This window comes from Spinacia oleracea, chromosome 4 (genome assembly GCF_020520425.1).
Source record: "Spinacia oleracea cultivar Varoflay chromosome 4, BTI_SOV_V1, whole genome shotgun sequence".
In the NCBI taxonomy this organism is placed as follows: domain Eukaryota; kingdom Viridiplantae; phylum Streptophyta; class Magnoliopsida; order Caryophyllales; family Amaranthaceae; genus Spinacia; species Spinacia oleracea.
The window spans coordinates 21,235,784-21,252,043 of record NC_079490.1 but is presented as its reverse complement, the minus strand read 5'-3'; the positions used below and the strand labels follow the sequence as shown (position 1 = coordinate 21,252,043).

Genomic DNA, 16,260 nt, shown 5'->3' with positions numbered 1-16,260 from the left:
ATTTGTAATGGCTATTGTCTCCAACTACTCACACTCCTAAGTTGCACCAACTTAAGGCTCAAGTTCTTTACTCGCGTCGTCATCCGACAATTTATGGTAATTTGATACGGGAGCTACGTCTCATATGACATCTAAACCGGGTAATCTTCATTCCATCTCTAAATGTAACATCGCGACAATTCTCCCTTTTATAGAATAAACTTTTTAATAAATATAACTATAGAGAATTATCAAAGTATTATCGCCCGTGTGAAAACGTAAGGGCATATTCAAAATTTTGCAGCGGAAAACATAAACTAACTTTAAATTATAAATAGTTAACTACGCAGTAAAATCCCCAAACCAACCAACGAAAATAAAGTCAACGAAACTGATTCAACAAGTTTAAAGTCCAATTTAAACAAACCAAAGTCACTTTAACAAATCAAAACCAAACTACAAGCTCTTTAATCCCGAACCCAATGATGCATCATCTTCAAACCTGTATATGGACGATGCTTATTGATCCTTAGAGACTGCTCACCAAAATGGGTCATCGCAGGATCAATAAGGCATAGCCATGATCAACACACACAAACAACGCACGTAATCAGCAAAGCTGAGTACTACATACTAAAGCAATGAATAAATATTCCTAACATGATACTAATAAAACATAAGCAAGGACAACAAAAATATATTAACTTGAAGATCACATGTTAACTGGACTAGACTAGACTAGACTTTTATAACATTACTATTATTTTAATTGAAATAGTCAATGGACCGAGTTGTCTAACCAAAAGCCTTCATTAAGGAAGACGAGGTACGAGCGCGAGTCCGTAACCTCAGTGACTTGCGATATCGAGGAACCTTTAAATAAAATAGAATGCGGTGATCAATCCGGTCCTAGAAAAAGCCATGGGCTACCACCATGAACTCCAACTCTTGATTATCCGTCTCTTCAGACGTGCACAGTCTAAAGCTATTGCTATCCAGTTTCACTTTACATGATTTACCTATTAATACTTTGTTATGACTCATCAATCACATAAGTCACATAATCAACAAGTATTCACAACTGTTTTATCTTGGAATTAAGTAAGCGATCACAAAGGTGTCAATCAAGTACTCAATATACTTAATTCAACCTTTCCTTTAACAATGGTTAACCACCTTTATATAGGTGTGAAGTATCAACTTACTAAACCAGGTCCCCGGCCCTTATAAAGTAGTGAAATGCTAAAAGGGAACAACGATCAATCGATATAAACCAATATATAAAATAATATAAAGTTCCCAAACTAACATGCTTGCACCAATCATCCACGCTAACATGTTATAATCCTTATAATAAAGTTCTATGTTCAACGCAATCATTCAACGACATTGAACATGAAATTTCAACATAAACCAGTTCATACATATATTCAACATAGTTTCAACAATGGAACACATTCACAAACACACAGGTATGTACGTACCTTGTGTAAACAAACTGATAGGCCTACTTTAATGATTTCAAAAGTCGCCTACAGAGAATTCTCCGCCTAAAACAACCAATAAAGATTCTCAATCAACTTCCAATAATTCACAACAATAATAAAGTATTCTAAATACATCCTAAGCATATTTAGAACCTTCCACGAAATTAATACTTGGATATTTAATCTCCTAGCATAACAATTATTGAATTAATGATTGAAATTCATTAAAAACTCTATAAAACACCGTTCTTTAAATTTCCAGCAATATGAAATCGTTTAAAGCTTTTCCAAAACCAAATTATCATGCTTAGAACATAAAATAATAGTTTTAATAATTCATAATCATTCTACCATGATTTAAAACCATTAAAACTTAGAATTCATGCTTTAAATAATTCAAATTCTTGTTTCAATCAAATTATGTAATCTGAAATTTAATAATTCAATTATGCAAACATAAAAATCTGAAATTCGTAAATAAAGCATAAAAACCATAAATTTAATTCAAGCAAGACATAAATTAAATTAATAAAGTATAATTAAAACATTTAATTACTTAGGGTTTTAAGAAATTAACAAATTAAAGAGGAAATGAGATGCTGGCCGGCGGCAAAGGAGGCGCGACAGCGTGCAGGTGGTCACGAGGGTTGGGCGAAGCGGCTGGTGGTCGTGCGGTGGCTGTGCAAACAAGCGATGGCATGGTTTAAACAGCCAAGAAAAGAGAACAAAAGAGAAAGAGATAACGAAAGAGAAAAAGGAGGGAGGGAGACTACCTCGCAGTGGTGGACGGCGAGGGTTGCAGCGGCTCAAGCAAAGGGTCGAACGCTGGTGGCATCGTGGTGGTGGTGCTGTGGGAAAACAGGAATGCGTAAGTGAGGAGAAGAGCAAGAAAACGAAGGAGAAGAGAGAAACACGAGGGGAGAGAAGGAGAGTTATCGGCCGTGGAGGGTGGCATAACGTCGGCGTCGTGCAGGTGGTTGGTGGTGGCGGCAGCGTGAGCAGCAGCAAGGGAGGAGAAGACGACGTGAAAGAGAAGGAGAGTTTGAGATTGTTTTTCACGTGAAGTTGAAGGAGAGTTTGAGATTGTGTTTCAAGTGAATATTGAAACAAGGATGAAGAGTTATGGGTTATTTGTTTTGGGCTTTATCAATTTGGGCTAGGATTAGAATTTAGTTTTAATGTTTGAATCCAAAACCGATTAGGATTGTTTTCCAAATTCAAACGCGAGTTCGTAATCCATACTCTTTTCAACATAAATTCTAAAATTATTTTTGATTGCATAAATCGTTAAAATATTTTAGAATGTAATAAAATAAATATAGGTTAATTATATATTTATTTCTAAAATTCGTAATTGCTATTTAAATATAATTAACTATACGTTAAAATATATTAATAACATTTATAAATTTACTGGGGATTACAATCTACCCCTCTTAAAAGAAGTTTCATCCCGAAACTTAACACGAAAATTCACATATTTTTCAAAAGTTTTCAACTTATGCTTACTGTAGAAGTACTCGTGCCACTCATGCATGTGCACTCTTTTGCCAATTTAAAGTTGCTTGTTTTACTCATGAACACCTTTTTCTTATGTGGAGAATCTATTTACTTGCATCAACATGTATAAGTTTCTAAAATATGAGCATAAAATGCATAAAATTGCCATATAAATAGGTAAAAGGCGTGAATTTCTATCACATTCTACCCCCCTTAAAGAAAACGAGTTACGCCCTCGTAACTCACCTCAGAAAATAACTCTGGATACTTAATCTTCATTTCAGCTTCGGCTTCCCATGTTGCCTCTTCATACTCATGGTTCGACCAAAGCACTTTCACTATGTTGACGTCCTTATTGCGTGTACTACACACTTTCCTATCGAGGATTTTCACAGGCCTTTCCTCGTATGTGAGGCTACTATCAATCTGGATTCTCTTAGGCTCTAAGATATGACGCTCATCAGGGATATAGCGCTTTAGTTGAGAAATGTAAAACACGTCGTGCATCTTTTCGAACTCCATTGGCAAGGCCAACTTATATGCTACTTTCCCTACTCATTGCAGAATCTCATATGGGCCTACATATATATTTGGAACTTAGCTTGCCCTTTTCCCCAAATCTCATCACGCCTTTGGTTGGTGATACTTTCAAAAACACTTTATCACCTACTGCAAACTCATCATCCATTCTGTTCAAATATGCATAGCTCTTTTGCCTATCCCGGGCAGCCTGAATTCTAGCCTGAATCATTTTCACATTCTTAATAGACTCCTCGATGAATTCTGTTCCCAAAACTATGTTTTCAGTGAAATCATTCCAGCAGGTGGGACTTCTACAATTTCTTCCATATAATGCTTCAAAAGGTGTCATCTTAATGCTCGCATGATAGCTATTGTTGTATGAAAATTCAATCAAGTCTAGATGGTCTTCCCAACTACCCTTAAAGTCAATAGCACATGCCCTCAACATATCTTCCATTGTATGGTTGGTCCTTTTAGTCTGACCATCGGTTGCAGGGTAGAAAGCGGTGCTCATTTTCAATGTTGTCCCAAGGTTCAACTGGACCTTTTGCCAAAATTTCAGAGGAATCTCGAATCACGGTCTGAAATAATGTTGGTTGGGACCCCATGCAACCTCACCACGTACATGCTTACTGTAAGTCTTGGAAGTTGTTTCTTCTTCCATGTCTCTTTAATCGGAATAAACACGGCCGACTTTGTTAGACGGTCCACAATAACCCAAATGGTATTATTTCCGTTCCTTGATCTAGGCAAAGCAGTAACGAAATCCATTGAAATGGAATCCCACTTCCATCCAGGAACTTCTAAAGGTTGAACTTTCCCCATGGGTCTTTTTGGGTCTATTTTGACTTTTCTGATAGGTTAGGCATTTAGAAACAAACTCAGCAAATTCACGCTTCATATTGGGCCACCAATAGATCTTCTTAAGGTCCTTGTACAGCTTTTCACCCCCAGGGTGCACAGAATATGGAGTATTATGCCTCTCGTCCATAAGACGTCTCTTAAGATCTTCACACCTATGTGGCACACACCATCTCCCTTTGAACCTCAAACTACCATCATCATGAATCTTGAAATCTACTTCTTTCCTTGCCCCATCTTTTCCCTCATCTTCTCTAAATGTTCATCCCCAGCTTGACTTTCTTTGATCTCATCGAATATGGACAACCCCAATGACAATGCACTCAGTCTTGCCTTGATCTCCCCAGGGTTTACTATTTCCAAGCTAAGTCTTTTCATATCTCAACACAACTCCTCAGGGACTACCAAGACATTCATACTATGGCTCGATTTTCTACTCAATGCATCGGCAACTACATTTGCTTTCCCCTCATGGTACTGGATGTTTAAGTCGTAATCCTTAATCAACTCTAACCATCTTCTTTGTCTCATATTGAGGTCCTTTTGGGTGAAAATGTATTTCAGACTTTTGTGGTCGGTAGAGATCTTACATGTTGCCCCATAGAGATAATGTCTCCAAATCTTCAAAGCGAATACAATGGCAGCTAACTCGAGGTCATGGGTAGGGTAATTAGCTTCATAAGGTTCCCATTCTGCTGCAAAACACACCCCAAACTATTCTTCGAAGCATCACTATACACTTCAAACCCCTCATTCCCATCAGGCAATGTCAAAATAGGTGCGGAGGTTAAACGCTCTTTCAGAATCTAGAAAGCTTCCTCACATTTTTCACTCTACTCAAATTTTGATTCCTTTTTCATTAAGTTGGTCATTGGTATTGCTATCTTCAAAAAATTCCTCACAAATATCCTATAATAACCAGCTAGGCCTAGGAAACTCCGGATATCAGACACATTCTTTGGAGTAGGCCACTCACTCACAGCTTGAATCTTAGCAGGATCTACAGAGACACTTTCCTTTGACCCATAATGACCCAAAAATGCTACTTTCTCCAAATGGAACTCACACTTAGAGAACTTTGCATACAACTGGTTCTTCCTAAGTGTCTCCAATATAACCCTCATGTGTTCATCATGTTCTTTTTCACTCTTTGAATAAATCAGGATATCATCAATGAATACCACAACAAATTTATCTAGGAATTCGTGGAAAATCCTATTCATCAAATCCATAAATATGGAAGGTGAATTGGTTAACCCAAAAGGCATAATTGTAAACTCATAATGACCATAAAGAGTCCTAAATGCAGTTTTAGGTATGTCTTTCTCAGCTACCCTCAACTGGTGATACCCCAAACATAAATCGATCTTTGAGAACGCACTCACCCCATTCAATTGATCAAATAGGTCATCTATCCTAGGCAAAGGATATTTATTTTTGATAGTTACATTGTTCAGTTCCCTACAATCGATGCATAACCTCATACTCCCATCTTTCTTCTTGACAAACAATACAAGAACTCCCCATGGTGATGCACTAGGCCTAATATACCCCTTATCGAACATTTCTTGCAACTGAGTCTTCAATTCACTCATTTCAGGAGGTGCCATTCTATAAGGTACTTTGGATATAGGTGTCGTTCCAGGATTTAACTCTATAGTGAACTCAAGGTCTCTAGCAGGTGGCATACCCGAAATCTCACTCGCAAATACATCCATGAATTCATTCACAATTGGGACATCCTCAATCTGCACCCCAACTTCTTTGTTTACATCTCGCACACTACAGAAAAATAATTCACACCCCTTCTTCATTAGTTTCCTCACTTGCATTGCAGAGATCACCCCAAAGTTCTTGGACTTCTCAAAACGCTTATATGATATCAATTTCCTAGTAGGGTTCCTTAGACTTACTTTCTGAATTTCACAGTCTATCTTGGCCTTGTACAAACTTAGCCAATCCATCCCCAGAATCACATCTAGGTCCCCCAAACTAAATTCTAGCAGATTAGAAGGAAAAGTGCAGTCGTTTATCTTCAAAGGCAAGTTCTTAAATAATTTTGTACACCTTATGGTTACACCAGTAGGCATACTAATAGGTAAATCAATCACCTCAAAATCTACTAACTTCAAACTTTTAACAATAGAGGATGAAATAAAAGAATAAGTTTCCCCCCAATCAAACAATGTTTTAACTAGTACAGAGTTAATAGAGAAAGTACCCGAAACTACGTCTGCAGAACGTTCAGCTTCATTTCTGCTCATTACGAACAGTTTTCCCGGAGCCTTGTTGTGATTGTTTTTTCCATTGACAGACTTACTATGGTTTCCTTTGTTGTTTTGTGCCCCTACAGGCCTCGAACCTTGGTTCCCGAATTATTAAACCCTGATTTCCCCTGGTTACCACTCCCACTACCATTCTGCTCCCTCTTCTACTTAGTGAAGCACTCAAACTCTCTATACCCCTTTTTCTGACAGTAGTTGCAAGTCACCAGGTCTCCCTTACTGTCCTTCCCAAGGTGGTTATTGTTGCACCTTTTACAATGGTACACTCTCTCAGATTGGTTCCTATTGTTGTAGTTGTTGCCCTGGTTGTTTCTCCCCTAGAAATTCTCATTTCCATTCCCATTTCCATTCCTATTCCTTTTGAAATTCCTTTGACTTCCCCCAGTATTAAACTCTTTTCTTTTCTCCCCAACAACAAAATTTTTTTGTCCATTCTGGACTGCAAACCATAAATATGGGAAGCTCTCCCATAAACAATATCTAAGGATGTAAAGGTTTCCCCAACTAATCCTAGCTTGATCTCATCAGTCAACCCTTGCTCAAACCTTTGATCCTTTTAGCTCCTCCGTGGCTACAACCTCAGGTGCAAACCTCGACATCGCTATAAATTTGCTATAGTAATCGGCGATGGTCATATTCCTCATCTTAAGGTTTATAAATTCCTGTGTTTTTTGCTTTCTCATAAAAGGAGGATAAAACTTCCTCCTCAATGCAACAACAAACGAGTCCCAATTAAACCCCTCAGAAGCACTTAGCCTAGTTCCATTCTCTCTTCACCACAGATCGACCTCATCTTTGAGATAAAGGACATCTTGACCTACTTTCATGTTTTCAGGACAGTTTACCGCCCCAAAAAGTTTTTCGAACTCCCTAATCCAGTTTTCTAGGAAGGTCAGATCTGCTTGCCCCTTGAAGTATGGTGGCTTAACTTTCGCAAGCCTTTCAAACATGTCACCTGCATAATCGGGGCACTCAGTTCTTTCTTGGGTTAGGTTTTCCGCCAAGAGGTGAATAACAACAACTAGGTCATTATTGTTGGTCATCTTAGAGCGCGACCTGAAAGTAATATAGTCTACTTTAGGTTCGAAACATCACTTAATAGTATCCTATACGACGTAATATCACCTTAATAGACATAATTCACGTAAAATAAACAATCATTTGCGAATGTGCAACAATCATTTACGAGGGTGATCCCCTCGGTCATTCATGAACGATATCCACATAAAGGACACTCAATTGGGGGAACAATGGAATAAAAAATCAATCATCATGAATAATAAAGTAAAATGAAAGAATAAAACTTTCCCCTTCGCGTGCCCAAAATAAACTCTTGAATATTTGGATAATCAATAATCTAACTTTTATTCCTCAAAAGAATGTTAATAACAATTCCTAAATCATAACACTGTACTTAATTGTCCTAAATAAAACAAAGGTTTTGTGACATAACTTTAAACTACTGTTGGGCGAATTGTCCAACATTATTCTCAAACAAAACTAAATGAGTAAACAAGACTAGAGTGAAACACCGTCATTTTTTTTTAATCATCGTAGTTTTCTGGGATAAATAGATCATATTCAGTTTCATCCTCACTGTCGGCATTATAATAATAGGCTCGTCTTATTTCTCTTGCGGATCTTCGTGGAACTTCAAGTTGAGGCTCGTCCTCGTCCTCTTCCGGTTCAGAATCAGTTTCAACCCTCATGAAAACATTGTAGATATACCTTTTAGTTTGACCTATAGCACGATCATACTCATGAATGGACTCATGTCTACTATCAAGCACACCTACTCTCATTATATGGCGCCAAGTGCGCTCTTGCTCAAGATCACTATAGTTGTCAGATTCATAATTCATCACATTTTCATCATCGCTCAAAACGATAGGGTTGGAGTCATCATCGCTCAGAGCGATAGGGTTGGAGTCATCATCGCTCAGAACGATAGGGTTGGAATGGCTCCTAATCTATTTTCTTCTATGTTAGACATGACTAGTGATCTATAAACGTAATTTATGTTAGTAATTAGTACTCTCACTTACCGTACGATCCCACAATACATAATAAGTAAGAACAATGGCAATCATAAAGCCTAAGAAAGACATAAACAATTAGCAACCAGAGAAAATACAATCATGTTGAACTAACCATTTAATGCAGACATAATGTTTCTATTCTATATGCCATTTCCTATACTACCCAACTCTCATAATAAATCATAATAAGTAAAGCATTGAAGCATTTGAATAATAAAACAAGAATGATTAGTAAGAAATGAATTTTATTAAACGAATAAATAATAAACAAAATAAAGATATATTTTTTATTATAATTTTTTTATTACGCGTTACTGTAGCAGCAGCGAGAACAATTTTTTTTGTTTAATTTATTATAAATTTTGAATATATTTAATTTAATTTCAAAAACAAAACGCACTTAATTCACATAAAAGAAATTTTTTCGAATCACATGATCATAAAATTTGAACTTAAAATAAATTCGGACCTTGTAATTTTTCGAATCACATGATCATAAAATTTTTCGAATCACATGATCATAAAATTTGAACTTAAAATAAATTCACATAAAAATCTGATGATCATGTGATACCACTTTGTAACACCCCAACGATTCTCACTTTTCTAGAATAACCTTTTTAATAAATATTACTATAAAGAATTATCAAAGTATTATCGCCCATGTGAAAATGTAACGGCTTATTCAGAATTTTGCAGCAGGAAACACAAACTAACTTTAAATTATAAATAGTTAACTACGGAGTAACATCCCAAAACCAACCAACGAAAATAAAGTCAACAACTGATTCAAAAAGTTTAAAGACCAATTTAAACAAACCACAGTTACTTTAACAAATCAAAACCAAACTACAAGCTCTCCAATCCCGAACCCAATGATGCATCATCTTCAAACATGTAGATGGACGATGCTTATTGATCCTTAGAGACTGCACACCAAAATGGGTCATCACAGAATCAATAAGGCATAGCCATGATCAACACACACAAACAACGCACGTAATCAGCAAAGTTGAGTACTACATACTAAAGCAATGAATAAATATTCCTAACATGATACTAATAAAACATAATCAAGGACAACCAAAACATATTAACTTGAAGACCACATGTTGACTGGACTAGACTAGACTAGACTTTTATAACATTAATATTATTTTAATTGAAATAGTCAATGGACCGAGTTGTCTAACCCAAAGCCTTCATTAGAAGACGAGGTACGAGCGCGACTCCGTAACCTCAGTGACCTGCGATATCGAGGAACCTTTTAAATAAAATAGAACGTGGTGATCAATCCGATTCCAGAAAAACCATGGGCTACCACCATGAAATCCAACTCCTGATTTTCCGTCACTTCATACGTGCACAGTCTAAAGCTATTGCTATTCAGTTTCACTTTATATGATTTACCAATTAATACTTTGTTATGACTTGTCAATCACATAAATCACATAATCAACAAGTATTCACAATTGTTTTTATCTTGGAATTAAGGTGTCAATCAAGTACTCAATATACTTAATTCAACCTTTCCTTTAACAATGGTTAACCACCTTTATATAGGTGTGAAGTATCAACTTACTAAACCAGGTCCCCGGCCCTTATAAAGTAGTGAAATGCTAAAAGGGAACAACGATCAATCGATATAAACCAATATATAAAATAATATAAAGTTCCCAAACTAACATGCTTGCACCAATCATCCACGCTAACATGTTATAATCCTTATAATAAAGTTCTATGTTCAACGCAATCATTCAACGACATTGAACATGAAATTTCAACATAAACCAGTTCATACATATATTCAACATAGTTTCAACAATGGAACACATTCACAAACACACAGGTATGTACGTACCTTGTGTAAACAAACTGATAGGCCTACTTTAATGATTTCAAAAGTCGCCTACAGAGAATTCTCCGCCTAAAACAACCAATAAAGATTCTCAATCAACTTCCAATAATTCACAACAATAATAAAGTATTCTAAATACATCCTAAGCATATTTAGAACCTTCCACGAAATTAATACTTGGATATTTAATCTCCTAGCATAACAATTATTGAATTAATGATTGAAATTCATTAAAAACTCTATAAAACACCGTTCTTTAAATTTCAAGCAATATCAAATCGTTTAAAGCTTTCCCAAAACCAAATTATCATGCTTAGAACATAAAATAATAGTTTTAATAATTCATAATCATTCTACCATGATTTAAAACCATTAAAACTTAGAATTCATGCTTTAAATAATTCAAATTCTCGTTTCAATCAAATTATGTAATCTGAAATTTAATAATTCAATTATGCAAACATAAAAATCTGAAATTCGTAAATAAAGCATAACAAGCATAAATTTAATTCAAGCAAAACATTAATTAAATTAATAAAATATAATTAAAACATTTAATTACTTAGGGTTTAAGAAATTAACCAATTAAAGAGGAAATGAGATGTTGGCCGGCGGCCAGTGAGGCGCGGCAGCGTGCAGGTGGTCGCGGCTGGTGGTCGTGTGGTGGCTTTGTGAACAAGCGGTGGCATGATTTAAACAGCCAGGAAAAGAGAACGGAGGAGAAAGAGAAAACGAAAGAGAAAAAGGAGGGAGGGAGACTACCTCGCGGTGGTGGACGGCGAGGGTTGCAGCGGATGAAGCAAAGGGTCGAACGCTGGTGGCAGCGTGGTGGTGGTGCTGTGCGAAAACAGGAATACGCAAGTGAGGAGAAGAGCAAGAAAACGAAGGAGAAGAAAGAAACATGAGGGGAGAGAAGGAGAGTTACCGGGCATGGAGGGTGGAAGAACGTCAGCGTCGTGCAGGTGGCTGGTGGTGATGGCGGCGTGAGCAGCAGCAAGGGAGGAGAAGTAGACGTGAAAGAGAATGAGGGTTTGAGATTGTTTTTCACATGAAGTTGAAGGAGAGTTTGAGATTATGTTTCACGTGAATATTGAAACAAGGATGAAGAATTGTGGGTTATTTGTTTTGGGCTTTATCAATTTGGGCTAGGAATAGAATTTAGTTTTAATGTTTGAATCCAAAACCGATTAGGACTGTTTTCCAAATTCAAACGTGTTTTCGTAATCCAAATTCTTTTCAACATAAAATTCTAAAATTATTTTTTATTGCATAAATCGTTAAAATATTTAGAATGTAATATAATAAATATACATTAATTATATATTTATTTCTAAAATTCGTAAATTCTATTTAAATATAATTAACTATACGTTAAAATATATTAATAACATTTATAAATTTACGGGGGATTACACTAAATATCATAACTTTAAGTTGATTCTTGTTGGTAATGGACAGACAATTCCTGTCACCACTTTTGGGCATTCTCAATTATCCCCTCCTTACCCTCCCCTATCCCTAAATAATATTCTTGTCGCACCTAATTTAATAATAAAAAAACCTTGTGTTAGTCCGTCAATTTACTACTGATAATCAAGCATCTATTGAGTTTGATCCTATTGGGGTTTCTGTGAAAGTCCTTAACACAAGGATGGTTATTATGAGATGTGAAAGCCAGGGGGCAGACTTATACCCCATCACCAATTCCCCACCTACCCAACGGTATTTTCCCTTTGCATATGCGCCATTACCACTAGCACTTGACATGACCGCTTAGGTCACCCCTGACCTCATACTCTCAACACATCCATAAGTACTAATGCTATTTCTTGTGCTAGGCATACCAACACGTGTGTTCGCAACTCTTTTCAATTACGAAAACATTTTCGTTTTCCGTTTCATAATTCAATAAGTACTACATCATCTGCTTTTGATATAATTCATGATGATTTGTGGACCTCTCCTATTCGTAGCTTAAAAGGTCAGAAATATTACTTAGTACTTTTGGATTATTTTAGTCACTTTGTATGGACAATCCCGCTTCAATACAAATCTCAGGTTTTTCAATCCTTCTTGAATTTTAGGCAATAAGTCCTTAATATTCCAATGTGACCCATGGGAGGGAATTTGACAATGACCCGTTTAAATTATGTTGTGTCAAGAATGGTATGATTTTTCGATTTTCATGTCTATACACCTCTTCCCAAAATAGTAAGGCCAAACGCATGATTAAAACTATTAATAACATGTCTCATACTCTTCTTTTTCATTCTTCCATTCCACCATCTTATTGGGTGGACTCATTAGAAAAAACAACTTATTTAATAAATAAATTACCTACAAAGACACTTAATAACACTACTCATGCAGAGGTTTTATTTAGAAAAGTCCCATCTTATGACCAAATTAGGATTTCTGGGTGTGTATGTTTTCCTAATCTCTCGGCTATGGCCCCTCATAAATTAGCTCCTCGTTCAACCCCGTGTGTTTTCTTGGGTTACCCATCAAACCATAGAGGTTACAAGTCCTTAGACTTATCCTCAATGAAAATCATTGTTTCCCGACATGTCACATTCGATGAGAATACGTTCCCATTTAATTAGGAATTTAAATCAATTTCGGAGTGTTGACTACTCTTTCTTAGATTCCACGGAGCCTAGTCCTCTTTTTTCCCTCCCTTGGCTGCAACAGGCCACTGTAGGCCCAAGCATGCATCGCGGCCCATTAGTTAATCCTCCTGGGCAACCTGCTTCGTTGGTCAGAAGTGGGCCTGAGGAATCCGCCACTTGTGACCCACGGTCCAGTCACTTGCAGCCTCCCCTAGGCCCAATTAGAAATTCAAACCACTCTAATTCACCTACTTCATTTCCTACAAGTGTGACCCAGCAACATCAAATTACTCAAATTCCATTTAATTTGCCAAGTCATAGCCCATTATCACCCAATTAAGGTACACCCCTCCCCCATGCGTGGTAATGCACCACTTCAGGCCACTCGTCCCCCGCCTCCACCCCCCCCCCCCCCCCCGAATCACTAGGATCAAACATGGTATTTTTAAGCCAAATCCTAAATATGGTCTAACCGTCCAACCTACAGGTCCCACCTTGACCAGCTCCCCTCTTCCAAAATATCATAAACTTGCCTTGACCGACCCTAACTGGAATGCAGCGATGTGTGATGAGTATTGTGCTTTAATTAATACTGGGACATGAATTTGGTGCCTAAACCTACGGTGGTGAATATTGTTAATTACATGTGGATTTTTCTCATAAAGAAAATGATAAAGATGACCTTCTCCGGCACAAAGCTAGACCTGTTTGTGATGGAAGATCACAGGAAAAAGGAGTAGATTGTGATGAAATATTTAGCTCGGTGGTCAAACCGGAAACTATTCACATTGTTTTGGGCCTTGCTATGGCAAGGCGTTGGTCTATTCACCAACTTGATGTTAAAAACGTTTTCTTACATGGTGATCTCCAAGAGACAGTTTATATGCATCAACCACCAGGTTTTGTTGACAAACGAGATCCCAATTATGTCTTCTTGCTTCGCAAGGCACTTTATGGTTTGAAACAGGCTCCCCATACATGGAACCAACGTTTTGCACATTTTCTTTCACAGAGGGGTTTCATCATTGCGAAAAGTGACACATCTTTGTTCACTTTTAAGCATGGTGATGATATGGCTTACCTATTACTTTATGTTGATGATATTATTTTGTGCACATCATCTGATGTTTTGCGTGACAGATTGATCTCCCATTTGAAAATAGAATTCCCGATGTCTGATTTGGGGCCCCTGAATTACTTTTTGGGAATTTTTGTCTCCGTACTCCTTCTTATATGCTTCTCTCTCAGCAAAAGTATGCACAGTAAATTCTGGAACGTGCAATCATGGGGACTTGTAAGCCTGATGCCACTCATGTAGGCACTAATGCAAAGCTTAGTGTAGATTCAGTTCCCCCTATGGCGGACCAAACTCAGTACCGCAGTGTGGCAGGTGCTCTACAATACCTTACATTTACTCGCCCTGACATTGCCTATGCGGTGCAGTAGGTGTGTCTTTTTATGCATGATCCACGGGAGCCTCATTTGTATGCATTAAAGCGCATCATGCGTTATATTCAGGGCACCATTGATCGGATTACACTTATATCCTACATCTACTTTGCGCTTGATTACATATACTAATGCAGATTGGGGTTGGTGTCTTGACACTCGCCGTTCGACTTCAGGATATTGTTGTTTCTTAGGTGACAATCTTATTTCTTGGTCTTCTAAGCGTCAGCCTACTCTTTCTAGATCAAGTGCAGAGGCAAAATATAGAGGCGTCGCAAACGTTGTTGCAGAGGCGTGTTGGCTGCGTAACCTTCTTCTGGAGTTACATTGTCCTCTACGTCAGGCAGCCATTGTTTATTGTGATAATGTCAGTGCTATTTATTTATCCATCCATCCCGTCCAACATCAGCGCACCAAACATGTGGAGATGGACATCCATTTTGTTCGCGAGAAAGTGGCGCTGGGTCAGGTACGGGTGTTGCACGTTCCTTCGCGGTATCAGTTTGCAGACATTTTCACTAAGGGCCTTCCTCGACAATTGATTTTGGATTTCAGATCCAGTCTTAGCGCACGACCTCATCCCGCTACAACTGTGGGGGTGTGATAGAGATAGAAATCTACTAGGATTTAATCTCTTAGGATATTTGATGTATTTTAGACTTCTAGTCATATTAGTGGTCCTAATCCTATTAGGACTCATATTGTAAGCCCTATATATTTGATCAATGGATTACACTCTAATTCAAGAACACAATCTAACAATCCGTGAAACAAACAAAGTCAGTGCTCATAAAAATTGACTTTCAATGGAAGCTAGAGTTCAAGTGTTGTTCGTAATACTTTTGTGAAATTGGGATATAATTTACAAAAAAAAAAATCAATAAAGTACTAGCTTACAACTTATACCATAGACTAAATACTTTGACAACATTGCCATGAGTTTTTACTCCGTGATAAGTAAGGTAAAATGAACTATCTACAAATAGCCCCCCTCTCCTCTGCAGTGGGGTTTTGATCTGCCGGAGGAGCAGAATGTGTTAGGAGTAGATAGTCATCTCCCGTGGGAGCTTGGAGGTGGGTGTTTTTGTTCATCTACCTTGGTGAGGGAAGGAGTTTGGGTTTTAGGGAGGGTCTGGGTATTGGGGTTTTGGTTGTTAAATGGTTCTGGAGGTTAGATGTTGTAAATCCACTGTTTAGGTTAGCTTCGAGAGTTGTTATTGATGCTTTCAAAATCTATTATTTGAGCGCTACTCCCTAAATTTTGGGGTTTCATAGTTTGTTGCCTAAGTAACGTCTCGTGACTGTAAATGCTTGTGTGTTAATCACAAGGTTTAATCAAATTCTTTGTCACTTTGTTTCCCTTCCACTATTTTCTTTGCTTTCCATGTACTACAGGTTAGTTAGGGAACCTTCTAATGTTAACTGTGCTACTGGCCAATCTCCTATAATGATATCACAACCACGAGTGACCTTGGCACAATAACACCTTGTTGGTGGTGTAAACAAGGTTTCAACATTCAAGGACCGCCACGAGAAGAGTCGGCTACCCTTGCAACAACTTAGTTTAATTGTTTAGTTTGTAAACTCTTTTATTTATGTTAAATTGAGCCTATGTCAAAAAAAAATACAAATGAAATGTGTGGTGAAGTTTTTTGTCCAAACTGCCAAATA

The 16,260-nt window shown here is 37.4% G+C and overlaps 1 long non-coding RNA gene across 3 annotated transcripts; it reads right to left on the bottom strand.

The window, feature by feature from the left end:
* Window positions 1–272: 272 nt before the first annotated feature.
* On the bottom strand, window positions 273–11,573 carry LOC110790685 (uncharacterized). Of its 3 annotated transcripts, XR_002533889.2 has the most exons (7): window positions 11,457–11,573; window positions 11,294–11,368; window positions 11,114–11,198; window positions 10,535–10,600; window positions 9,867–9,920; window positions 1,464–1,529; window positions 273–515 (listed from the first exon to the last, which is right to left on the bottom strand). It is a non-coding gene; the product is annotated as an uncharacterized lncRNA (long non-coding RNA). The 3 variants fall into 3 exon arrangements; XR_008919017.1 differs by lacking the exon at window positions 11,114–11,198; XR_008919018.1 differs by lacking the exons at window positions 9,867–9,920; window positions 11,114–11,198.
* Between the last annotated feature and the right edge of the window lie 4,687 nt (window positions 11,574–16,260).